The sequence below is a fragment of the Aethalodelphis obliquidens genome, unplaced genomic scaffold (assembly GCF_003676395.1).
Source record: "Aethalodelphis obliquidens isolate GAN/ISIS:26980383/991018 unplaced genomic scaffold, ASM367639v1 scaffold63, whole genome shotgun sequence".
Lineage (NCBI taxonomy): Eukaryota > Metazoa > Chordata > Mammalia > Artiodactyla > Delphinidae > Aethalodelphis > Aethalodelphis obliquidens.
The window spans coordinates 11,319,589-11,331,042 of NW_020838007.1; the positions used below are offsets into that span (position 1 = coordinate 11,319,589).

Sequence of the window (11,454 nt, forward strand, 5' to 3'; positions counted from 1 at the left end):
AGTTTGCTATTAGTGGAAATATTAGTAGTGTAATTCTAAAACTATTATCTGTGTGTGTACATATAGACTAAAGCTAATATGTAAATATAATAATGTCATTAGAGTCTAGGATTTTCACTGTAAGTAAGAGGATATTCAAATACAAAACTTTAAAAATATAAGCAAGGAAACACTGTACTATTACATTTGACTGGAAATATCTATATGAACTCATGTTATTTGTGAGATATACATTACCTAAAGCTCTATCTGTAACAGAGAAGAACAAACCTGACTCTATATTGGATCTATTCCTCTAGCTCTAACCTTTGTGCTCTGTTGCCTGTGCTGAGTCATGGTGGCTCTGCACGTTTCCTGAAAGAATGTTACCTATAGCCTGAAATATACATAATAGCCCTGTCTCAATGTTCTGTCTCCCAGGCTTGATCTTTAAAGGTATAACATTCTTCCATTCATATAAAGATAAAAAGTTGCAGAACAGAAAATAACCATTGTCTTGTTGGAGGTTTACAGGACCATTGTGACCAGACCTAAGTGGAGAGCTGCAACAACATAGGATTATCACACCCCCTCTGGTGACTGGCAAGCACCAAGAAGTCTGCAACAACCAGCCACACTCCCCTCCCCTTTTAGTATAAAAGACGCCTGAATTATAACGCAGGTAAGATAGTTCTCTGGGACACTAATCCACTATCTTCTGAGTCTGCTGGCTTTCCAAATAAAATCACTATTTCTTGCCCCAACACGTGTCTCTGGATTTATTGACCTGTCATGCAGCAAGGAGTAGGAGCTTGCACTCAGTAACATGTCTACCTACTGAAAGGATCTATAAGAAATGCCACATCAGTAACAATGAACACATTACACCCAGAAATTGTTTTCTAAATATGATTCTTCTCGAAATGGTCTAGAGCTCCTTGGGAAAATGGCTGGTTCCAGGTGTGGTGCAGAAAAAGTAGGAGAACCTGGAACAGCTTGTAGTTCCAGAAAGCAAGGGACTGCTCAGTGATTAATGGGGTCACACCAAAACGACCCAGGAGCCAGCTTGCAAGAGCTGTCAGCAGCCAAAAATGACTAACAAATGTAAAGGCAGCCAAAAATGACTAACAAATGACTAACAAATATAATACTATAAATAATTTGTTTACAGTGATACTTTTTTTTTAAAGGAAAGAAGATAAAGAGAAAGAGGGAAGCTAGCTAGTAAATGTAGGACAGAATTAGAAAATGACCATTCTTCATTGTAATATTTGGTTTAGGCCAGGATCATCAATGGACACTAAACCTCTGGGTAAGAGAATACTGGGAAATAGATTATCATAGTAGCAAAGTATCATATATCATAGACTGATTGTTGATTACTGATGGGGAATTGGCAATTAAAAGGTCTGACAGTCATCATTGTAACCCAAGTGTAACAAAAGTAAGGTCACCAACAGTGGGATAACCTAACATTTATGTACCTCCTGATATAAGACATCAAGAAGAATACATCACTTATGTAGCATTATTGTAAGAAATGTTTATCCAGTATTAGATCATGAGGAAACCGGCAAACAATTCCAGAATGTGTGACATTCTATGAGCTGAATGGCTTGGGCTCTTTAAATATTCAAGTTCACTTTAAAAAGAGGCAAAAGAGACAGAAAATTAAATTCAATTGTGAACTTTGAGTCTTGGATCAAAAAGAAAGAGCTTTAAAAGATAATACAGGAAAAAACTGGGAAATTTGTGTATGGACTCTATATAGTCTTTGATCCAGCAATTTCACTTGGAGAAATCTATCCTAGGGATACAGTCACAGAAATAGACAAAACTACATAAAACCATTTGCGATAGCAAAAAAAAAGGAAGAACCTCAAAGTTCATCAAAATGAGAGTTATTTAATCTAGGTATTATTATATAATCACTGAAAATCAAAACAAATTTATTTGTACTAAAATGATCAGCTGTCCAAGATAAATATATTGCCAAGCAGGAGGAAAGGCAAGCCCTAGGACAGTATTATGTTTTGACACTATTTTTCTTTTAAATAATCTTAACAAATACTGACAAAATTAAAAGCTTATTTATATTATAACATATAATATTTCTACATGGCATGATTTGAGGATGCACTGTCTATAACAGATACTATAGAATTCAGTCTTTTCACAAAGCATGTGTTATTTTATAATATCTTCAATTTAAATTCCCCCTTCTCCTACTACTCTTGCTAAGAAAATGTGTGCAAAACAAATGCAAAATCCCAAACTGTAACATTTCTAGAATAAAACATGGGAGAAAATCTCTATTACTTTAGTTAAGGCAAATATTTCATAGACATGACATCAAAAGAATGGTTCATTAAAGAAAAACTGATAGACTTCATCAAAATTAATATCTGTTCTTCAAAAGGCACTGTTAATAAAATGAAAAGGAAAGTCACATACTGGTAGAAAATATTTTAAATCACATATCTGATAAAAGATATATCTCAAATATATTAACAAAAAATTCTCAAATTTTAATAAGAAAACAACCACAAAAAAATGGACAAAATTTGAACAAGTGTTTCAGCAAATAAGCCTGTGATAATATACTCAACATCACTAGTCACTAAAGAAATGTGAATGAAACCATAATTAGATACCATTAAATATCTATTAAAACGGTTTTAAAAACCCCCTACAATATCAAGTGTTGTTGAGGATGCAGAGCAACCTCCTAAAAAGCAAATCTACACTTATCATGTGACCCAGAAACTCTACTCCCAAGTATGATAAAAATATAAAACTCTATTTATGAACACTTACAATAGCCAAAACAGGAGAAAACCCCAAACGTCCCTCAACAAGAGAATGGATTGACAAACTGGCACATCCATATAATGTTACACTGCTCAGCAATATAAAGGAAAAACAACTGGTCAACACAACGTGGGTGAATCTAAAATGCATCCTGGTAAGTGAAAGAAGCTGGATTCAAAAGGGCACATGTTGTATAATTCCATTTATTTGACATTCTTGCAAGCGTACAATCATAAGACCAATTCTTGAGAGGGGATGGAGATGTTAGGAGGATTTGTATAATAAAGAGCATGCGACCTTTATGGGGGTGAAGTAACTATTTTAAATCTCTATTGTGGTGGTGATTATACAACTGTCTACATTTGTCAAATGTCACACAGCTAATCACCGAAAACAGGAAATCTTAATACATGTAAATTGAGTGAAAATAAGGACACATTATATCAAATTTTGTTAGTTTTAGCTAAACTGCTTAGAGGGAAATTTATGGGATTAATGCTTATATTTAAAAAAAAGAATTTTCTCTAATCAATGATCTATGCTTCAATTTAAGAAATAAGAAAAAGATAAGCAAATTTAATCTAAAGGAAGGCAAGAACAAAAGTAAGCATAAAAATCAATGAAATAGAAACAGAAAAGTGATAAAGAAAATGAGCTAAGATATAGACCTTCAAGATGGTGGAGGAGTAAGGCACGGAGATCAACTTCTTCCTCACAAATACATCAGAAACACATCTACATGTGGAACAACTCCTACAGAACACCTACTGAATGCTGGCAGAAGACCTCAGACTTCCCAAAAGGTAAGAAACTCCCCACGTACCTAGGTACGGCAAAAGAAAAACGAAAAAAAGAAAAAAATACAGACAGGGCCTGCACCTCTAGGAGAGAGCAATGAAGGAGGGAAAGTTTCCACACACTAGGGAGCCCCTTCACTGGCAGAGAAGTGGGGGTCAGCAGGGGGAAAGCTTCGGAGCCACAGGGGACAGCACAGCAATAGGGGTGCAGAGGGCAAAGCAGAGAGATTCCCGCACAGAGGTGCCGACCAGCACTCACCAGCCCGAGAGGCTTGTCTGCTCACCCACTGGACGGGTGGGGGCTGGGAGCTGAGGCTCGGGCTTCGGAGGTCAGACTCCAGGGAGAGGACTGGGGTTGGCTGCGTGAAAACAGCCTGAAGGGGGCTAGTGGACCACAGCTAGATGGGAGAGAGTCCGGGAAAAAGCCTGGAACTGCCTAAGAGGCAAGAGACCATTGTTTCGGGGTGTGCGAGGAGAGGGGATTCAGAGCGCCGCCTCAATGAGCTCCAGAGATAGGCGCGAGCCATGGCTATCAGCGCGGACACCAGAGACGGACATGAGACGCTAAGGCTGCTGCTGCAGCCACCAAGAAGCCTGTGAGCAAGCACAGGTCACTCTCCACACCTCCCCTCCCGAGAGCCTCTGCAGCCCGCCACAGACAGGGTCCCGTGAACCAGGGACAACTTCCCTAGGAGAAAAAATGGCACGCCACAGGCTGTTGCAACATCACACCAGCCTCTGTCGCCACAAGCTCACCCCACATTTCGTACCCCTCCCTCCCCCTCAGCCTGAGTGAGCCAGAGCCCCCGAATAAGCTGCTCCTTTAACTCCATCCAGTCTGAGGGAAGAATACACACCCTCAGGTGACCTACACCCAGAGGCGGGGCCAAATCCAGAGCTGAACCCCAGGAGCTGTGCGAACAAAGAAGAGAAAGGGAAATTTCTCCCAGCAGCCTCAGGAGCAAGGCTAAAATCTCCACAAGCAACCTAATGTGCCCTGAGTCTCTGGAATACCTGAAAAGACAATGAATCATTCCAAAATTGAGGCAGTGGACTTTGGGAACAACTGTAGACTTGGGGTTTCCTTTCTGCATCTAATTTGTTTCTGGTTCTATGTTTATCTTAGTTTAGTAATTAGAGTTCGTTATCATTGGTAGATTTTTTTATTGATTTGGTTGCTCTCTTCCTTTTTTATTTTTTATATATAGATATATACTTTTTTTCCTCTTTTTGTGAGTGTGTATGTGTATGCTTCTTTGTCTGATTTTGTCTGTATAGTTTTGCTTTTACCATTTTTCCTAGGGTTCTGTCTGTCCATTTTCTTTTTTGTTTGTTTGTTTTAGTACAGTTTTTAGCACTTGTTATTGCTGGATTTGTTGTTTGGTTTGGTTGTGCTCTTCTTTCTTTCTTTTTTAAATTTTTTTCTTACTTTTTATTTTTTTTATTTTTAATAATTTTTAAATTTTTTATTTTAATTATTTTATTTATTTATTTTCTTTCTTTCTTTTTTTCCTCCCTTTTCTTCTGAGGCATGTGGCTGACAGGGTCTTGGGGCTCCAGCCAGCTGTCAGGCCTGTGCCTTTGAGGTGGGAGAGCTGATTCAGGACATTGCTCCAGGAGAGACCTCCCGGCTCCATGTAATATCAAACAGTGAAAGCTCTCCCAGATATCTCCATCTCAACACTAAGACCCAGCTCCACTCAATGACCAGCAAGCTATAGTGCTGGACAAACTATGCCAAACAACTAGCAAGACAGGAACACAACCCCACACATTAGCAGAGAGCCTGGCTAAAATTATAATAAGGTCACAGACACCCGAAAAAGCACCACTGGACACAGTTCTGCCCACCAGAAAGACAAGATCCACTTCATCCACCAGAACACAGGCACCAGTCCCCTCCACCAGAAAGCCTACACAACCCACTGGGGGCAGACACCAAAAACAACAGGAACTACGAACTTGCAGCCTGCAAAAGGAGACCCCCAAAACAGTAAGTTAAGCAAAATGAGAAGACAGAGAAACACATAGCAGATGAAAGAGCAAGGTAAACCCCCACCAGACCAAACAAATGAAGAGGAAATAGGCAGTCTACCTGAAAAAGAATTCAGAGTAATGAGAGTAAAGATGATCCAAAATCTTGGAAATAGAATGGAGAAAATACAAAAATGTTTAAGAAGGACCTAGAAGAACTAACGAGCAAACAAACAAAGATGAACAACACAATAAATGAAATTAAAACTTCTCTAGAAGGAATCAATAGCAGAATAACTGAGGCAGAAAAACGAATAAGCGATCTGGAAGATAAAATAGGGAAATAACTACTGCAGAGCAGAATAAAGAAAAAAGGATGAAAAGAATTGAGGACAGTCTCAGATACCTCTGGGACAATATTAAATGCACCAACATAAGAATTATAGGGGTCCCAGAAGAAGAGGAGAAAAAGAAAGGGGCTGAGAAAATATTTGAAGAAATTATAGTTGAAAACTTACCTAATACGAGAAAGGAAATAGTCAATCAGTCCAGGAAGCACAGGGAGTCCCATACAGCATATGTACAAGGAGAAACATGCCAAGAAACATATTAATCAAACTATCAATAATTAAATACAAAGAAAAAATATTAAAAGCATCAAGCATAAAACAGCAAATAACAAGGAAATCCCCATAAGATTAACTGCTGATCTCTTAGCAGAAACTCTGCAAGCCAGAAGAGAGTGGCAGGACATCTTTAAAGTGTCCTTTGACAGGAAAGGGAAAAACCTACAACCAAGATTACTCTACCCAGCAAGGATACTGTTGAGATTCAACGGAGAAATTAAAACCTTTAGAGACAAGCAAAAGCTAACAGAATTCAGCACCACCAAACCAACTTTACAACAAATGCTAAAGGAACTTCTCTAGGCAGGAAACACAAGAGAAGGAAAAGACCTACAATAACAAACCCAAAACACTTGAGAAAATGGTAATAGGAACATACATATCAATAATTACCTTAAACACAAATGGACTAAAAGCTCCAACCAAAAGACATAGACTGGCTGAATGGATACAAAAACAAGATCCGTATATATGCTGTCTACAAGATACCCACTTCAGACCTAGGGACACATACAGACTGAAAGTGAGGGGATGGAAAAAGATATTCCATGCAAATGGAAATAAAAGAAAGCTGAAGTAGCAATTCTCATATCAGACAAAACCGACTTTAAAATAAAGACTATTACAAGAGAAAAAGAGGACAGTACATAATGATCAAGGGATCAATCCAAGAGAAGATTAACTATTTTAAATATTTATGCACCCAACATAGGAGCAACTCAATACATAAGGCAAATGCTAACAGCCATAAAAGGGGAAATAGACAGTAACACAATCATAGTAGGGGACTTTAACACCCCACTTTCACCAATGGACAGATCATCCAAAATGAAAATAAATAAATAGAAAATAAACATAAGCTTTAAATGGTAAATTAAACAAGGTGGACTTAATTGGTATTTATAGGACATTCCATCCAAAAACAACAGAATACACTTTCTTCTCAAGCACTCATGGAACATTTTCCAGGATAAATCATATCTTGGGTCACAAATCAAGCCTTGGTAAATTTAAGAAAATTGAAATTGTATCACGTATCTTTTCTGACCACAACGCTATGAGACTAGATATCAATTACAGGAAAAAATCTGTAAAAAATACAAACACATGGAGGCTAAAGAATACACTACTAAATAACCAAGAGATCACTGAAGAAATCAAAGAGGAAATCAAAAAATACCTAGAAACAAATGACAAAGAAAACACAATGACCCAAAAACTCTGGGATGCAGCAAAAGTAGTTCTAAGAGGGAAGTTTATAGCAATACAATCCTACCTCTAGAAACAAGGAACATCTCAAATAAACAATCTAACCTTACACCTAAAGCAATTAGAGAAAGAAGAACAAAAAACCCCCGAAGTTAGCAGAAGGAAAGGAATCATAAAGATCAGATCAGAAATAAATGAAAAAGAAATGAAGGAAACAATAGCAAAGATCAATAAAACTAAAAGCTGGTTCTTTGAGAAGATAAACAGAATTGATAAACCATTCACCAGACTCATCAAGAAAAAAAGGGAGAAGACTCAAATCAATAGAATTAGAAATGAAAAAGGAGAAGTAAAAACTGACACTGCAGAAATACAAAGGATCATAAGAGATTACTACAAGCAACTATATGCCAACAAAGTAGACAACCTGGAAGAAATGGACAAATTCTTAGAAAAGTACAACCTTCTGAAACGGAACCAGGAATAAATAGAAAATACAAACAGACCAATCATAAGCACTGAAATTGAGACTGTGATTAAAAATCTTCCAACAAACAAAAGCCCAGGACCAGATGGCTTCACAGGCAAATTCTATCAAACATTTAGAGAAAAGTTTAGAGAAACACCTATCCTTTCTCTAAACACCTATTTAGAGAAAACACCTATCCTTCTCAAACTCTTCCAGAATATAGGAGAGGGAGGAACTTTCCCAAACTCATTCTAAGAGGCCACCATCACCCTGATACCAAAAGCAGAAAAAGATGTCACAAAAAAAGAAAACTACAGGCCAATATCACTGATGAACATAGATGTAAAAATCCTCAATAAAATACTAGCAAACAGTACATTAAAAGGATAATACACCATGATCAAGTGGGTTTTATACCAGGAATGCAAGGATTCTTCAATATACGCAAATCAAGCAGTGTGATAAACCATATTAACAAACTGAAGGAGAAAAACCATATGATCATCTCAATAGATGCAGAAAAAGCTTTTGACAAAATTCAACACCCATTTATGATTAAAAAAACCCTCCAGAAAGTAGGCATAGAGGGAACTTTCCTCAACATAATAAAGGCCATATATGACAAACCCACAGCCAACATCATTCTCAATGGTGAAAACTAAGATCAGGAACAAGACAAGGTTGCCCACTCTCACCACTATTATTCAACATAGTTTTGGAAGTTTTAGCCACAGCAATCAGAGAAGAAAAAGAAATAAAAGGAATCCAAATCAGAAAAGAAGAAGTAAAGCTGTCACTGTTTGCAGATGACATACTATACATAGAGAATCCTAAATATGCTACCAGAAAACTACTAGAGCTAATCAATGATTTTGGTAAAGTAGCAGGATACAAAATTAATGCACAGAAATCTCTTGCATTCCTATGCACTAATGACAAAAAATCTGAAAGAGAAATTAAGGAAACACTCCCATTTACCATTGCAACAAAAAGAATAAAATACCTAGGAATAAACCTACCTAAGGAGAGCACTGGTTCTGAGTGAATATAAGAATGCATGCATAGAGAGGTGTGCATGGAGAGGCAAGCAACAGCATGAACAGCCACACTTCTAGAAGATTCTAGCCAGTGTGCAGGAAAGCGGCAGAGAGTAGGAACGAATGGGAGAAGGACCCAGGGTCACGAGACCGTTGGGTGGGCAGAGCCAGCAGCCAGGGAGGTTCTAGTCTGTTCTGCCTCACAGCAGCCGCCCCCTCTATGCTGTCACGCTGAGCTAGCACCTGGGCCTGGGATTGGGCCTCAGCCTCCGCCGCGCCTGCCACCTCCTGCTGCCTCCCGCTGCCTCCAGACCATAGACACCCTCAAAGTGAGTGAGCTTCGAGCCTTCGTGAAAATGTGCAAGCAGGATCCAAGTGTTCTGCACACCTAGGAAATGTGCTTCCTGAGGGAGTGGGTGGAGAGCATGGGGGGTAAAATACCACCTGTTACTCATAAAACTAAATTGGAAGAAAATACCAAGGAAGAAAAAACGGTAAAAAGGAGGAGGAAAACAAAGACAGACGAACCATCAAGTGAGGAAAGTGATCTAGAAATTAACAATGAAAGTGTGATTGAACCAGACCCTGATGCCCCTTAAGAAATGGGAGATGAAAATGTAGAGATAACTGAGGAGATGAGGGATCAGGCAAATGATAAAAAAGTGTCTTCCACTGATGCCCTAAATGATGGTGAACTACAGAAAGCCATTGACTTGTTCACAGATGCAATCAAGTGAAATCCTCGTTTGGCCATTCTGTATGCCAAGAGATCAAGTGTCTTCATCAAATTACAGAAGCCCAATGCTGCCTTCCGAGACTGTGACACAGCTATTGAAATAAATCCTGATTCTGCTTAGCCATACAAGTGGCGAGGGAAAGCACACAGACTTTTGGGCCATTGGGAAGAAGCTGCCCATGATCTTGCCCATGGCTGTAAGCTGGATTATGATGAAGATACTAGTGCAATGCTGAAAGAAGTTCAACCAAGGGCCCAGAAAATTGCTGAACACAGGAGAAAGTATGAGCGAATACATGAAGAGCGAGAGATCAAAGAAAGAACAGAAAGGGTCAAGAAGGCTAGGGAAGAACATGAGAGAGCTCCGAGGGAGGAAGAAGCCAGACGACAATCAGGGGATCAGTATGGCTCTTTTCCAGGTGGCTTTCCTGGCAGAATGCCTGGTAATTTTCTTGGAGGAATGCCTGGAATGGGAGGGAGCATGCCTGGAATGGCAGGAATGCCTGGGCTCAATTAAATTCTTAGCGATCCAGAGGTACTTGTATGGTTATACAGGATCCAGAAGTTATAGTGGCCTTCCAGGATGTGGCTCAGAACCCGGGAACTATGTCAATATATCAGAACAACCCAAAGGTTATGAATCTTATCAGTAAATTGTCGGGCAAATTTGGAGGTAAAGCATAATGCCATTCTGACAAATAAAGCCCCTGCTGAAGGAAAAGCAACTTAGATCACCTAATGGATGTTGCAATAATACAAACCAGTGTACCTCTGGCCTTCTCATGAAGAAAGCTGGGGTGCTTTGAAGATAATCCCTACCCCTCTGCCCCAAATGCAGCTGAAACATTTTACAGTGGTTTGCCATTAGGGTATTCATTCAGATAATGTTTTCTTACTAGAAATTAAAAATTTTAAACAATTTTTAAAACTTAAAAATATTTAAAACAAATTAAAAGGGTGTGTTAATCCCTACATCTTTCTTTACTAATCATTTTGGTTTTTTCCTTTGAATTAATTAGGCAAGGAAGATACTTCAGTATGGAAGATTTATTGTTCAAGTTTGAGTGAAATAAAGATTTATTAGTGGGAGGAAAATGTAACATTTAAATACATAAAGTTTGAGTTCGATATATGGTCACTGAGGCATGTTGACTTGTCTTTTTAATTGCTTTATTTTTTTTTTTTAATGACTTGCTTCCATGACACTATTGGGGCCACCAGTATTGCAGTAGGACCTGCGTAGGGACTGGAAGTACTTGTCAGGGCAGCAGTAATCTTACTACATTTATATAATTGTACCCTTGTGCAGATGCACTTAAATCTTACACTGTGGTGAAGGGATGATTTTTATACTGCTGCAGTAAAACTGGATTACTTAGCTCTGTTTTTCTCTGATATCTAAAATAAATGCTTCATATTTCCACATAGGGGGAAAAAAAAACCTACCTAAGGAGACAAAATACCTGTATGCAGAAAACTATAAGACACTGATGAAAGAAATTAAAGATGATACAAACAGATGGAGAGATATACCATGTTCTTGGATTGGAAGAATCAACATTGGGAAAATGACTCTACTACCCAAAGCAATCTACAGATTCAATGCAATCCTTATCAAGTTACCAATGGAATTTATCACAGAACTAGAACAAAAATTTCACAATTTGTATGGAAACACAAAAGATCCCAAATAGCCAAAGCAATCTTGAGAAAGAAAAATGGAGCTGGAGGAATCAGGCTCCCTGACTTAAGACTATACTACAAAGCTACAGTAAGGAAGACAGTATGACACTGGCACAAAAACAGAAATATAGAT

At 38.4% G+C, this 11,454-nt stretch overlaps 1 pseudogene; it reads left to right on the top strand.

Annotated features, from left to right (window-relative positions):
* The first annotated feature begins 9,487 nt into the window (after nt 1–9,487).
* On the top strand, nt 9,488–10,322 carry LOC113610445 (hsc70-interacting protein pseudogene; annotated as a pseudogene).
* Nucleotides 10,323–11,454: the final 1,132 nt, after the last annotated feature.